Here is a 12163-nt window from a genome sequence, read left to right as displayed (position 1 = left end):
ACCACTAATGACTGATGCTTCAACTACAGAAGCCCCCTGCGCCCTAGAGCCTGCAAGTTGCCACTACTGAAGCGCATGAACCTAGAGCCTGTGCTCCGTAGCAAGAGAAGCCACCACAATGAGAAACACAAGCACGGCACCTAGAGAGTAGCTCCCGCTCTCTGCAACTAGAGAAAGCTCACATGCAGCAACAAAGACCCAGCACAGCCAAAAATAAATTTTTTAAATACATAATAAATAAACAAATATAGCACTGTGTACATGTCAAAAGAATTGAAAAAAAAAAAAAAAGAATCTCTCCATCAGGCCATTAGAGACAACAGATTTCCACGCTGAAGAGCAGGAGAAATGGAAGAGCTACTCTCACTTCACTCTCATGGGACATCAGTTTAGATATTATCATTGTCATGATCCTACTCTTTAAATAGTTGCTCTTCCCTAAATCCACAGCGTCAATGTCTTTTAAAAGTCACAAGTGCTGAGTAGACACAAAAGAGAGGAGCCTTGCATCTAGCATTTAACACAGCAATAACCAGACATGCTTGGGTGCTTTTTGTTTTTAAAAGACCCACTTTAACTTCTAACAGGAATGAAATCACCCAGAACAGAAGATGAGGCTTTCTGAAATTCACTATTTGTAAAATAGTAGTTTAACAAGGCAGACCATAATTACCCCTTGTATTTATTTCAATTTTCCATAGCATTATGTCTGTAGCAAGAAAACAAAAGCTGTCTTGTTATTCCAGATGATTCCATTTTTCCAGTAAATCACCCTAAAGCAGCCACATTCGGGTCAAGCGCATATGAGGGATGCTACCTAAAATGTAAACGTCCTCATAAAATATAGACTAACTTATGTTATTCTGAAGCAATATGTATTATACACTCAGTACTCTGAGAACTGCAAAACAGTTTTACTTAAATGACAAAAGCCAACCAGCCAACACTACCACCACCAGCTCTCAAAAAAAAAGGAAAAGACTCAAATATGAGAAAAAAGAAAATTCAGCCTTTGGGTAAGAAAATCTAACTAGATTTACACATCAAATTCCAAGTTCCTTCTGCTGCAAGTCTGGTTTTGCATAGGGATACCTTCTATTGTTTATCATGTAATTCTCCAAAATAAAGATCATGCAAATTCTCATTATATTTCATTTAAATATAAATATAGGCATTAAACTCCTTTTCAGGTGAAGAAATAAAGAGGGTCAGAAAGTCACACCAAAAGTTGAGAGTCAGACCTTTCAGAGGATTAGGAATCACTGCTTTACACGAGTTTATAAAGTATATGCTGCAAGTTTGCTTCTGACATTATAATCAACGTATCTGAGAATGATCTTATCCATACTAAGCTGAAAGGGCTCTCTACAAGCTCCAGTTATCAGATTGTTCATCTTTAAATATTCAGTTTTTCACGAAACATGGTTACCAGGGTATCAGCACTGGAAAACCCACTACAAGATTTTAAATCTGAAAATTGTTGGCCAGCATTCTAATTATAGAAGCAAAAAATATTCAGTGCGTAAGCTCTGAGGGCTCACCCATAGGGTGAAGAGCACTTTAATCATTTTCGAGGGTTCTCCCGGTCCTGTGTGTGTTACTTGGGGGCATAAACTTGATATGAGCTATATAGTGAAACGGGTGATCTCAAGCTGCTGGCTATTAGACTCAATTTTTCAAGCTGATGTTTAATAAACCCTGTTCCCTGCTCAGCTTTAGCATAAAAAGTAAAAGTCCTAGAGAAAAAAAATGTAAAAACAGTGTGAAGCATGCAGAGTTAACAGTTCAAAAAGACTGCTTAAGTGTGTAGTTCATTCATTCAGCAAACAAGCATTTATTACTGTGTCAGGAACTGTTCTCACTTGTTGGCACAATTCAAGAGTAAGGTATGTTTAGAACACAACAACAATAATGAAATAACTAAAATATGTTTGGCCATTTACAGTTTTGAAGAAAGCTTTAAAAATAACACCTCAATTGTCTTCCATAATAGCTCTAATGAATTCGGTTTTACAGCCATTTTAATAACAATGAAAAAATAAGAGATCTAGATGATTTTCTAAATTCTCTAAATCAAGTAACTTATAAGTAATAGAGCTGGGTCTCCAACTCATACCTTCCAAACGTACATTTCCATCAGTCACTGGGCAGAACCACATTACAAGATGCTCTACTCTCATGGGAACCACAGAGGATATATTCTGTACGGTTCTGAACTGTGTTAAAGCTTTTAAGGAAAAAGTTTTACAGATCCAGACTAGGATGTGTACAAGTTCAAATATTTCTGTTCAAACAAGATACTACAAAAACTGTTTAGAAGCAACTAGGCCCAAGATGTTGCAAGATTCTACTTCCCCGCAGACATGCTGAGTATCCGCTCATCTAATACATCAGCACATGCTAAAGGGCACACTCACAGGTGCCATGACAGTCCATAAAGGGCCAAAATGTGGGCTGTGGCCCAATTCCTGGAAATCCCCGCCCATTCCCCAAAATAGATGGAATCTCCTCCCACTTGTTAGCCTATAAAATTACCCAGTCCATAAAAACCAACAACCCCATACCTCCTGGGCTCTGGAGCCCCTCTCATCTTCTGAGATGGCCACATGCTCCCTATGGAACGTATATCTCTCTGAATAAACTCATTTTCACTTAAAAAAACTGCTCTAATCTCTTCACCCATTTATTTTAGTTATTATATAAAAACACTGGTGAAATGAGTCTGCCTGGTTAGCTGAGCTTTCTAGACAAATAAGGTAGGTTTACTCCACAAGTCCTAAAATGTTCCTTACTTGGGATAATATACTGGACAGAAACTCCTAAGCCAAAACCTTGAACTAGAACTTCACAGAAGAAAAACAAAGCCAATAAACATATTAAAAAATACAAAAGGTACTCCAGGAAATGCAAATTAAAACCACAATGTGATACCACTACATATCCACTGCTGCTGCTGCTGCTAAGTCGCTTCAGTCGTGTCTGACTCTGTGCGACCCCATAGACGGCAGCCCACCAGGCTCCACGGTCCCTGGGATTCTCCAGGCAAGAACACTAGAGTGGGTTGCCATTTCCTTCTCCAATGCAGGAAAGTGAAAAGTGAAAGTGAAGTCACTCAGTCTTGTCCGACTCTTAGCGACCCCATGGACTGCAGCCTACCAGGCTCCTCTGTCCATGGGATTTTCCAGGCAAGAGTACTGGAGTGGGGTGCCATTGCCTTCTCCGACATATCCACTAGAATGGCTAAAATTAAAAAGAGAGATAACAGTAGCTGTTTTTAAGGATATGCGGCCGCCAAAACTCTCATTAGATGCTGCTATCACTATCTACTAAGACTGGCTCAACAATTCAACTCATAACACACATCCCAAATTCCTACCCATACTAAAAGACATATGTAAGAATGCTCAGAGCACTGCTTTTCATAATAACCAAAAACTGGGGGGAAAAAACCTCAAATATCCATCAAGAGTGAAATGGATAAATAAATGTGGCCTTCTCATAAAATGAAACACGACAGTACAATGAGAAAAAACAAACTGTTGCAAAATGCAAAACAAGAATGAACCTCACACATATAACACTGAGCAAAAGAAGTGAGGCAAAAAGGATACAGAACATGTATTCTGGTAGAAAGTTCAATAACAGGTAAAAGTAACCTGCAGCCCCAGAAGGGACTTCAGGAGGGAAGCTACCCTTGGTGGGAGGAGAGTGGGGCTTCTGGCTGCTGACAGTGGCCTATGTCTTGGCCTTTGGTGCTGATGCCCAGGGCTCTATTCACTTAGGTAAATCACTGAACCGTTTACTTATCATTTAACGACACACATACTTTTCTATACCATACTTTTCCCTGGTAGCTCAGTTGTAAAGAATCCGCTTGTCAATGCAATAGACACAGGTTTAATCTCCAGGTCGGGAAGATCCCCTGGAGAAAGGAATGGCAACCCACTCCAGTATTCTTGCCTGGAGAATCTCACAGACAGAGGAGCCTGGCAGGTTGCAAAGAGTTGGACACTACTTAACAACTAAACAACAACATACTTTTCTATACACGTTATATTTCCATAAAAACTTAGACAGACAGGAAGAAGAGTAGGAGAAAAGAAAGAAAGAAAGGAGAAATGGAAGAGGGGAAAGGAAATGTATGAAGTGATGTTATCAGGACGGTGGAAAGAGTCCTCAACCACCAAGCTTCTTTTCATTCTCACGTCTCTTAGCTCTTAATCGATCTCTTCCTTGACTACCAAGCTGTTCTCGGGGACTTTTGAATGTTATCCATGCAGCTGCCAGTACCAGGCCATTTCTATCTTCCAATCTGTAGTTTACTATTTACCACAGGACTAGATATGTTATAATCAGTCACACTGCATGTGAACAGCCACTCATATGAGGGATCTCCTATGAGTAAAGTGAATCCTCTTTAATGTAGGTCTTTCTTTTTAACCTCTGTTTTGCCTGCTTAGAGGCTGTTTTGCTGACGAATATGCCAGATACAGGAGTTACCAAAAGATGGAGATGTTCCTGGGCTCTAGGGCTTTCCTGGTGGCTCAAATGTCTAGTAAAGAATCAGTCTGTAACCCAGCAGGAGGAGAAGGGGATGACAGAGGACAAGATGGTTGGATGACATCACTGACTCAATGCACATGAGTTTGAGCAAGCTCCAGGAGAAGGTGAAGGACAGGGAAACCTGGAGTGCTTCCGCCCATGGGGTCACAAACAGCCAGACACAATTGAGCGACAGAACAACAACAATAACCCAGGAAACCCCAGTTTGATCCCTGGGTCAGGAAGATCGCCTGCAGAAGGGAATGGCAAACCACCAGTATTCTGGCCTGGAGAATTCCATGGACAAAGGAGCCTGGCGGCCTACAGCCCATGGGGTCGCAAAGAGTCAGACATGATTGAGCTACTAATACTAACACTTTCACTTTTTCACTGGGCTCTACCCATGAATACTAGGTCTCTAGGCTAAAGCTAGAATCAACCAACATAAAATTCCAGATCCCAGGAGTTTACTTACTTCCAAAGTAAGTATAAGAGAATATCACTAGTGAATACGTTTATAAAAAAGAAAAGAACTGCTAACTTCTTATCCAAGACATTATGAACAGCTTTGCTAACTATGTCATTCATAGAACATCCTATCAGTTTCAAAGAATATATTCCTTTCTCATTTTGTATTTTTACTAACTTTGATTTTTTAAATCCTCCCAAAAAGTATACTGCAACTTTTATTTAAAACTTCAAGGTTTCCAAAACAGAAACTCGAGTGCAGCAAAGTCTCTTTCTACACAGTAATCCACAATGTAAAAAAAAAAAAAACCTGAAATACTACTTGTAAAATCCTTTTACATCTTAATTTATGTAACTTCTTTCTGTACTCATTCTCCATGAAAAATAAAAGTTAGCTCTCAAGACTGGAGCTAGAACTGGGGCACACAAACTGAAAAAAGTCACCCACGGGCACTGCTGCTGCTGTTGCGGCTGCTAAGTCACTTCAGTCGTGTCCGACTCTGTGCGACCCTATAGACCGAAGCCCACCAGGCTCCCTCATCCCTGGGATTCTCCAGGCAAGAACACTGGAGTGGCTTGCCATTTCCTTCTCCAATGCATGAAAGTGAAAAGTGAAAGTGATGTCGCTCAGTCATGTCCGACCCTCAGCGACCCCATGGACTGCAGCCCACCAGGCTCCTCAGTCCATGGGATTTTCCAGGCAGGAGTACTGGAGTGGGGTGCCATTGCCTTCTCTGCACAGGCACTGCAGGTCCTGAAATAAAGAAGAGCTGGGTGTGTGCATCCACTACACAGAATGATAAACAAGGAGCAGAAACTCTCACCTTACATCAGATCAATGTTTATCTGCTTTAGTATCTTAAAAACTGTAACTAAAACAACACTCATTCGAGGACAGTCATTTCAGAAACAGGTATCAGTAGTTCAAAGATGAAATATTCATTCCCACCTCAACCAATAATTTTCCACTTAGTTTAAGAAAAGCATACAAAGTTCCCTGTGCCTTGGCTTACTCATCTTTTAAACAAGCATGATAATCCCTTACATCTACTTAATTTGCAGAAAAAGATAATGCTTTGGCTTCTAGAAACAACTATAGGTGTACAGGGTTTCACCATGATGAGGTCTATCTCCATCTTTTCGAACATGTAACTTAATCCAAAGGCAAATAAGACCATATCATCGAGGGTGAAATTATGAACCTCATGAAGAAGATTGGAAGAAAAAGTTTTTTCTCTTCTTTGTCACAGCAGGTAAATAAATCCATCATATTTCATAGCTGGCTGTCCTTTTGATGCCCTGTTGGAAATGCCATTCCACTGCAGAGACTAGAGAAATGCAATAAAAGTCATTGCCACAAAATCATTATGACAGTCATAAATACAGCTTTCAGATAAAATAATCAGCCACCTCTACAAATGAGGAGTACTCGTGCACCTGTGCATGTGCCTGTGTGTTGTGCGTAATGTACATCGGACAAAAGGCCTGAGTAAAATGGTAGGTTAGAAAAATCCATCTTCACTGCTGGAAAAATAACCAACAGTGTGCACTACAGGGGATATAAAATATCACATTAGTGTTAGAAGGACAGCAGCATATTTTCTACTTGTGACATAAATCAAACTCTTAGCTATTGGGAGAAAGGCAAATATGTACGTGAAATACAACTTAGCCCTGATCTTGTATGAACGAAACATTATTCTTTCCCTTCTTTCAAATTCCTACATTATGCAAAAAATCCCCGAAAGTAGCAAGATCTAGTTTTGTAAAGTCTTACGAACTTTATGTAAGTTTAGGATGTTCCTAAACTATGTGTTTTGCTCAATGGCCCTCCGCAACACACTAATTTCATAATTCACAGGTTGACCTCAGAAACTGCAGCCACAGTGAGAATCCAGATATGTGTTCCGCTCACAGCTTCCTCTGTCCCATCAAATCATGTACCCTGATTCTTTTCATTCAGCTATATAAAGGAAAAACTCCTTAAAACTTTCATCATTGCTACATTTTTCTCTTCTGAGTTTGTTCTTTCCACTCCCAGTCTTCATACCTATCAACTCCAGTCTCGGCTTTCATTCACATTAAAAACGAACACCAAAAACGCTCCAGGAAACAAGCAGATGATGTGTATTGGCACACTTAAGTAGCAGTGACTTCTCACAGGACTAACAACACTAGTCCTCGTGGACTGCAGCGCCCTCAGAGGCAGGCGGAGAAACCTGATTATCTACGTGATTCACCAACTAATACGTATTTCCTTTCCTTAAGTGTTGTGTTTTCTTTAAGATGTAAGCCATGGCCAGACATCGATCTTGTTATCAGAACGAGGGATCAGAACTTGAAAATTATACTTGCCAGAGCTCAGTGAAAAATGAAATTACCACCAGAGTGTGCTGGAATTTGTCCCAAAGGTTACCCATTTCTATCACATTTTTTCTGTAAATATGATTCCCTGTAGTGCTTTCACACATGGGTGTAAACCCAAAATGTATTCTAATCCTTTAAAAGATGAAAATAATAACACGAATATTCCTACATTTAAAGTCCTTTTATGTTAACAAAATGAACTAAAAGAGATACACCACTATAAACAGTACATTCTGGATATTTCATTGGCTGGCATGCCTTATATATGTTACTAAGGGTCATTCTGTAGAATGATCCCGAACCATTAAATGATACTCCAAATCTCATTTTGAAAACACCTTCTTGACGGTGTCTAAGGTGGACATGCCTAGAACTATCAAACTATCCCATCTTATCCCTCCCACACTCATACCCTGATAAATGCGCTTTGCCTCAAGAGTTCGTAAGAGTTCTACTTTCCTCTCTCTACCCATATATGTGGCAGGTTTTTGTCATCTTACCAGAGACGCTGAGATAAAGTAAAAACTATTGAATTTCAAGATGTAATAGCAAGAGAACAGAATCCTATCACTACATTTAACTTTAAAATGAAAGTAAAAGTTTTTTTCTCAGTTGTTAAAGCTATAAAAAAAGCAGCAGACATTTTCCTTTGACTGAAGCTATACCAATAACCTCAGTCTAAGTGCCATTATGGCCATGAAAATCACTTAAATGCTAATGTGATAGATAACAAGGAAGAGAGTTCTTAAGTCAGAAGCCTTTCAAAAGACATTATGTTGGCTATAAGAAGCTACTGGATACTGTTCTCATTGCTGTGAACAACCTATTCAAATCAACATGAAAAAATAAGCCCTAATGGGCAAAGTATGCTTAAATTTAATTCAGGTAATATTCAAACTCCAAGTCCCAGATACAAGGAAAAGGGGAAATATGGTACAAGGCAGTGTCTCTCAGGAAAGGAACCATTCCAGGATTTGAGACAATGTGTGTTTGGCACAACCCAGTGTTCACGATTTCCCATTAGCCCCAACTTTCTCCAGCACTGAAGTGAAATGGGAAAAGAAATGAGGAACATAAACCAAAACTGTTAAATGCCCTTCATTGTCAAGTCTGGAAAGAGCTTGCTGAGGGCCAATTACGTTGTGAAGGTAAGGCCTTGAGAAGGAGTGAGGGGTGGGGGGAAAACACGGAAGTTTTACAAGGAACTCTTCTGAAAAATGGTTTACCATGGTCGAACAGAGGTAGAATGGCTTCCTTCTCCATCTTTCCTATCAAGTTCGGGTTTTTTTGGTGTTGCGATTCTTTTGTTCTTTAATTAACTTCCCTTCTTGCGGGGCTTGCTGCAGTTTGCTGATGTAGTTCCCAACTGCTACCTTCCTTTGGCGACTCTTATTAACGGACTGGCAAAGGCTGGGTAAAATGCACTTAAGAAAGAAGAAATCACCTCCTCTTGCCAAGACGCACATGTGCCCAGTACCTGAGGAAGAGCTCCACTGTCGCCGGCCAAGAGAAATTCCAGTTTAACCTCCCCTTTCCAAATCAACAGCAAAGAAGCGTGTGTGTGTGTGCCACTTGCAGAGAATCTGCCTGACTCACCCCCGCTTTCGGCGTGCCAGGGAGAGATGTGAATGATCGGTCTCCCGGCTGATAGTGAAGTGGGGGTCGCGGTCCCGGTGGCACCGAAAGTCCCCTGCCCCCATCCTCCGGCCTCCCCCGCTAGTGTGTCTGGGGATGTCTCCCTCTCCGGCAGGTGCCCGGCCACGCTGGGGCCACCAAAGCTCACCCAGGCAGGAACACACGTGTCCTGCGCCGGAGCCCAGCCCCCGGGATACAGTGGCCCCACAGTCCGGGCAGGGACGCCAGGTGAGCGCCGCGGAGGGGTGTCGGGGAGGGGGGCGGGCTTGACCATGCGGGTGCAGCAGGACCATCCAACGTCCCCCTCTAAACGCTAAGAAGAAAAAAGTACTTTTCTGCGGAATCTGCTTCCACACTCCGCCTGGCGCCCAGCCCCCGAAGATGCCCGGCCCGCAACTGACCTCTCTCTCTCACTCCCCGCGCGCGCCCAGGCCGCCCGCGCCCCCTCCAGGACCTGCCCCGAGCTGACCCTCCCTCCCCGGCCCTGGCCGGGTGCTCACCTCCTGGGGTCCGGCTTCCGTCGCTCGTCCAGTTTGGCGGTTGAGTGTGGAGCTGCAGCAACCGCTGCCGCCGCCGCCTTCGCTGCCACCGCCGCTGCCGCCGCCTCCGAAACGCTGCCCGGCGCGCCGCCGGGGCTGGAAACCGGGAGCCCGCGGGATCCCGGGAGGCGCGGGCCCGGGGCGCGGCGGGGCCGAACCGCGGGAAGTTGTCGGCGCGAGGCGCGGGGCTCGAGCCACCCCCGCCCAAGTAGTCACAACTTAGCAGTCCGGGTGGGTGCGCGCTCCGGGGCGGAGGGAGGCGAGGACAGGGCGAGGGCGCGGGGGCGGGAGGGTCTCCGGAGCCGGCAGGACTGGACCCTGAAAGAGGGGAGAGAGCGAGCGCGGGGGCAGATGTCTACACGGCCCGCGTGGTGCCTGGCGGGTGAGTGTGTGAGAGCGCGGGGCGTCTACTCTACTTTGCCTTCTGCAGCTCCTGCATATTTATGGGGATCGCCGAGGTTCCTGCCGGTAACTACCACTGCAGCAGCGGCGCCCGGCCCGGACGCCCCTCGGGAGCGAGCCCGGGGAGGGGGGTGGATCGGGAGGGCGGCGGTGGCGGAGGCTGTGCCACGAGCGCGAGCCCGCGATCCATATTTAAAGCCGCCACTGGCCTCGGCCGGCCCCCCGGCCCTGCCCTCGCTCGCGCCCGCCCGCCCGGCCCCCACCGCTCCGGGCCGCCGCTCGGCGTCACCAGCCCGGGCATCGCGGCGGCGGGGAGGGGCCTCGGGCCGCACCGCCCCCGGGGGCCCGGGCTCTGGGCGCCGCGTCCGGCTGGAACTGACCGAAGACCCGGCTCCTGACCCGCCGCCTCCGCTTCCCTGGGTTCCCTCTGTCTCTCTCTCTCTCTCTCTGGCTCTGCCTCTGACTCTGTCTGTCTGTCTGTCTGTCTCGCGCGCGCTCTCTCTCTCTCTCTCTCTCGTGCCCTGAGCCGGCTGCTAAGTCCCAGCTTTTTGTCCGATTTACAAGAGTTCCCCGCTGGGGAGAGCTTCCTCTCTCTTGCAGAACTGAAATGACTGGGACAGATCACTCTTGAAGCTACTTTTATAAAAGTGGAGGGAAACAGGTAGAGAGCGCGCTGCCAGCACGCTGTGTGAAGTTGTTCACCTCTAGCACGATGTCTGGGGAGAGCGCAGCTGTCAGCCTTGTCCTTCGCTTGTCACTGATGACTTCTGTCTTCCTCAACCAGTTTGGGAAACATCTTTAGTCATCCAAGGGAGTTTCTTGAGGATATAAATGGATTATTGTATTTACTCTGTTTCTAAGGCTAATAGAGGTTTAAGTCCTCTTTGCCAAGCAAATAATACTACTAATAATATATCAATGACCAGCCCCATTTTGATCAGTTAAGTAGACCATAAATATATGAACAGACTGTCGGCACTGACACCATCTAATGTTCTGAATACTGCTAGAGAGTAGCCACTTAATGGATTTGAGCCACACAGTATATGATGTAAGCCCATGTGCATTTCCTATTAATATATATTATATATTTAATATACATATGGAAGTCACTGACCAAACTGCATCTCTGAGGGTAACCACCGGAACACATAAAACCCTACAGAAATAATGTCACATGCTCACTACCTCCGCCAAAGATTTGTTTCCAAATTCTTTCTTCAATAGCAAGTAAAAGTCACCCAGTTGTGTCTGACTCTTTGCGACCCCATGGACTATACAGTCCATGGAATTCTCCAGGCCAGAATACTGGAGTTGGTAGCTGTCTCTTCTCCAGGGGTTCTTCCCAACCCAAGAATCGAACCCAGGTCTCCCGCATTGCAGGCAGATTCTTTACCAGCTGAGCCACAAGGGAAGCCCTTTCTTCAATCCTAACCTATAATTAATAAGACCCCTAGTGGGGAAAAAAATCTGGAGGAAAATAACTTGGAGACAAAAGTCTTCTTTCTAGTATTTAAAACTGGAATAGACATATTATTTATTGTACCTCACCAATGCTGGCAAAACAGGTATATACTTGAACCTTTAAATAAAAAAAAAAACCTAGTGTGTTTAAAATCCTTGGTTAGTGCTCAGGAGACACTGGGATGACCAGAAAGTATCTAATGTCTAAAATTGAAATGCATTAATGTCATGTGTCTGGCTGTTGTTACCTCAATGCTCACACATTTTACATTACCCACTGCAATAACGTGGGAAATTCAAGTTTTGGTTTTTTTTTTTACTTAAATGTAAAGATTTTGCCTACATAACTATACTTTGTTTTTAGACTAATGTTAAAATTAACTTTCAGTCCCTGAGCACACAGTTAGCAAGAATCAGCAACCCCAAAGTAAGCTCACAGGAAAAGAGAAGCCACTTTTGTATTAAGAATTTGCCATTGCTGTTCAGCAGTTTTTCACACTGTGGATTATGTATTTCAACATAGCTGGCAATTTCTCATTATCATCGTGAACCAGCCATGAATGGTCAGTGTTGGTGACTGTTTGGGAAAGGAAAAGTCCAAGAAACTTATGGTTTCCAATATTCTGCTGCAAAATACATCAAACTGGTCTTTACCCAAACCAAAAAAGTAACCCTTAAAGGCATTTTTCTATCAAGATGGACAAAATTTTACCCTGAAAGGAGTATAAAGTTGGAGAGTGGGGTGG

At 44.0% G+C, this 12163-nt stretch overlaps 1 protein-coding gene across 1 annotated transcript in view; it reads right to left on the bottom strand.

Moving 5' to 3' along the window:
- The window catches only part of SLC4A4 (solute carrier family 4 member 4), a 364012-nt gene extending 353892 nt beyond the window's left edge, over window positions 1–10120 (bottom strand). The window contains exon 1 of the mRNA XM_015471675.3: window positions 9513–10120. The gene's annotated coding sequence lies outside the window, so the exon portion shown is untranslated. The remainder of the gene's footprint in view (window positions 1–9512) is intronic.
- Window positions 10121–12163: the final 2043 nt, after the last annotated feature.

The sequence above is a fragment of the Bos taurus genome, chromosome 6 (genome assembly GCF_002263795.3).
Source record: "Bos taurus isolate L1 Dominette 01449 registration number 42190680 breed Hereford chromosome 6, ARS-UCD2.0, whole genome shotgun sequence".
Classification (NCBI taxonomy): domain Eukaryota; kingdom Metazoa; phylum Chordata; class Mammalia; order Artiodactyla; family Bovidae; genus Bos; species Bos taurus.
Note: the sequence above shows the minus strand (reverse complement) of the source record. Positions and strands in the feature narration are given on the sequence as shown.